This window comes from Silene latifolia, chromosome 10, assembly GCF_048544455.1.
Source record: "Silene latifolia isolate original U9 population chromosome 10, ASM4854445v1, whole genome shotgun sequence".
Taxonomy (NCBI): domain Eukaryota; kingdom Viridiplantae; phylum Streptophyta; class Magnoliopsida; order Caryophyllales; family Caryophyllaceae; genus Silene; species Silene latifolia.
The window spans coordinates 77,894,888-77,897,989 of NC_133535.1; positions in this window are offsets into that span (position 1 = coordinate 77,894,888).

A 3,102-nucleotide genomic window follows, 5' to 3' on the forward strand; every position below is an offset into this window, starting at 1 on the left:
TGGATCCACATCAAAGATGACGAACCCTCTTATCAAGAGAGGCAATGAAAACAAAAGAGCAGAGGAAAACATACCTCGATCGGGTACCAAGCAAGCCTCGACAACCGGAAGGTGTCGTAGTCGACGTCCCGCAGCAACAGCTCCTTACCTCCCTGACCATGAAGGTGCTCCTCAACCTCATCAGGGGTCGACTCCTGGAACAACACCCTAGGTGGGTCAACCGGCACAACGAAAGTCTCGGTGAAGCACTGACGAACTAGACGCTCACCCAAGTACCAAACCGGCTCAATCGCCTTCTCCAAGTACAAACGCAGAGAGATGCGAGGCCGCAAACGCTCCCTGATGGCAGCTGGTACACCCGTGTACTGCTCCCAAGGCCACCCAACAAGTTGCATTCAAAACAAAGCTACTTAGCTAACTGGGGGTTTTATGAGCTACCTAATCATCCTATCTCTATCTATTTCTATAAAGTAGAAAGGGGGGAGAGCAAAGACTTACATCAGCAACCCGAAGCTTGTTCACACGACGCCTACAGTCCTCGTAAGTCGACTTAATCGACTTCTTCCGAGCCACCGTCCAACCCCTCACAGCAGGGTAAGTCGAGGGAACACCGTTCGTGGTCCCCGGACGAAGAGGAGTGAAGTAAGCATACAACCAGGTCTGTAATTAAACACAGCAAACACAAATCAGCCAATTTCTCGAAAATTGCCAAAATCAAAATCAAAATCAAACTCAAAAAAAAACTACCACAAAAAAACTCGTACCTCAAAGATGAGACCGGGACCAACCAAAGCTGGAGCACTACCCGCTCCTACTGTCTCCGGACGCACCGCCGCGTGCAAGTACCGGGTGAAACTCACCAAAGCCGGCATAACCCAGTCAAACCGACCCAAAGCGTCAAGGTCGGTGAGGAGAGGAAGCACCTTGGTCGACAAGCACTCACCCTTGTCACCAAAGTACGTGGCACCCAAGAAGTACCACAACCACAGCCGCGCTTCCTTCGTGTCGGCCTCAACCGCTGCCTCCAGACTCTCCAACGGCGCCGGAGTAACACCTGCCACCCTCCCAATGAAGTGGTCCTTCACGTACGAACTCGCAATCAAGTACGGAGTGACGTCAGAAGGCTCCGGCAAAGCAGTACCGATAAAAGCAGTAACCGCAGGAGAGGACACTCTCTCCGGCGTCTCGGTAAACTCAATGGGCAACTCGCCACAGGGAAGGCCGGATACCATGGCAAAGTCCTCTAAAGTCACGCTGAACTCCCCAAACTCCATGTGGAACGACGATGTCGTATCCCAATACCGATCCAACATGGCACGGATCAGACACAGGTTCGCCCTAATCGAAGACCTGTGAATATCCCGCCAGGCTGCCATCAGCGGCCCAAAAGCCGACCTCTCTATCAACGCCCTCGGCCCGGCTCGGAGAACGCCGTAGAAACCCAAGCAGGTAGAGAAGCCCGAGAAAGTCCTCATGGTGCCAATCTCCTGAAATCAAAAACAAACAACGTCAAAATGCCTATCCAGGCCCGACACTACAAAGGTGACAAAATTCAATCGAGGAACACGACTCACCAAGCCCTCGTGAGCACGGTAGGAGAAGTGTCTGTCCAGTCGAAGTAACAACTGGCTGCCGTCAAAACTCTCGGCCCAGGCCGGCGCCGCCCATAAAAGCAACCCTCGCGGGCCTGTAACCCGTCTGGCTCTCCAACTCGCAACGCTGACGTCGTCCTCAACTATCTCCGCTCTCCGCCTCTTATGGCCGCGGGACTCAACGTGGTGGGCAGGGTCCATCTCAACGACCCTGGTGACGTTCTGCAACGACCGTCTGGTCGACCGGGGACGACGCTCCCTCGTAGAAATCCTCCTACCGGAGGTACCAGCCTCAGAGCCAGTCTGAGCTCTCCCGGTGACAGTAGCCCCAACAATGGGCACCTCACACTCCTCGACGGCCCCCGCGGCCCCAACAGCCTGCTCAGGAGGTCTTTCCTCCTCGGTAACGTCCTCCACAACCACGGCGGGCGTGCTAGACAGAGTGCTAACCGGGCCCGTCCCAAACAACTCCTCAAAAGTCGCTGTCAGGGGCCCAGCCTGTCCCGAACACTCTCCTACAAACAAAAAAACGTCAGCCGAAATTTCGGCATTACGACGGCATGAAATGGATAAATCCAAAAAACACAACCTGCAATACAAAACAAGGGCAATCCCGCCCAAAATCCAACCAAACAAAACAATTTAAAAAAAAACAAAAAATCGAACGACTCGCCCATCTTTTCAAGCAAAAGACGAGTCAAAACTACAAAAACGGCATTTCGAGACCTCTACAAGGTCCGCCAACAACCCAAAATACATTCCCGACACAATGGGGATTTTTCTACAGTTCAAAAAGGCAATTCATACGCTAATTTGAGCCCAAACCGGTCAAAAATTCAAAAACGACCGAAAAAGGCAAACGTGATTTTATCACACCTCAAGGTGACCTACACTACCGATGAGATCCATTTCAAGGCAAACTGACTCAATTCAAGCCCAAACAGGCGCTTATTTTGTCAGACATAAGACCGTCACAAAAGGCAAAAATCCAATTTTGCCTACAAATACCCAACAAAGGTCCATAAATGGCAAATACGGGTTTTTCCAACTACAATGCAACCTAGTGAGACCCACGACCCAAGCAAATAAACTTGGCATTGCGAAATGAGACGGTGTCCCACCTCACTCACGTTTTTCGAGCATAGGGAGCGGGAACGGGGACCAAAATGCAAACTAAAAGCACCCCTATACTCCTAAACAGGTTTCAAACCTAATGCAAGCATCAATTTCACTCGAAATGGGCTCAATCAAAAATGCCCAATTCGATTTTTCTAGGGTAAAATTCCGCCCTAATTCAATCAAGCTAAAGATCAACAAATTTAAATGGATTAAAGAGGAAATACATACCTTGAGATGACATTGTTGATAATGGCACGAATTCAAGCGAGCTAGAAGGACCAACAATGGCGATTTTGGCTTGTTTTTGTCGAAAAATGAAGAAGACAAAATGGTGAATGGGATGCAGTCCAACCTCGCGTCTTTTTACAGAAAAAAGGGAAGCCCCTTTGGT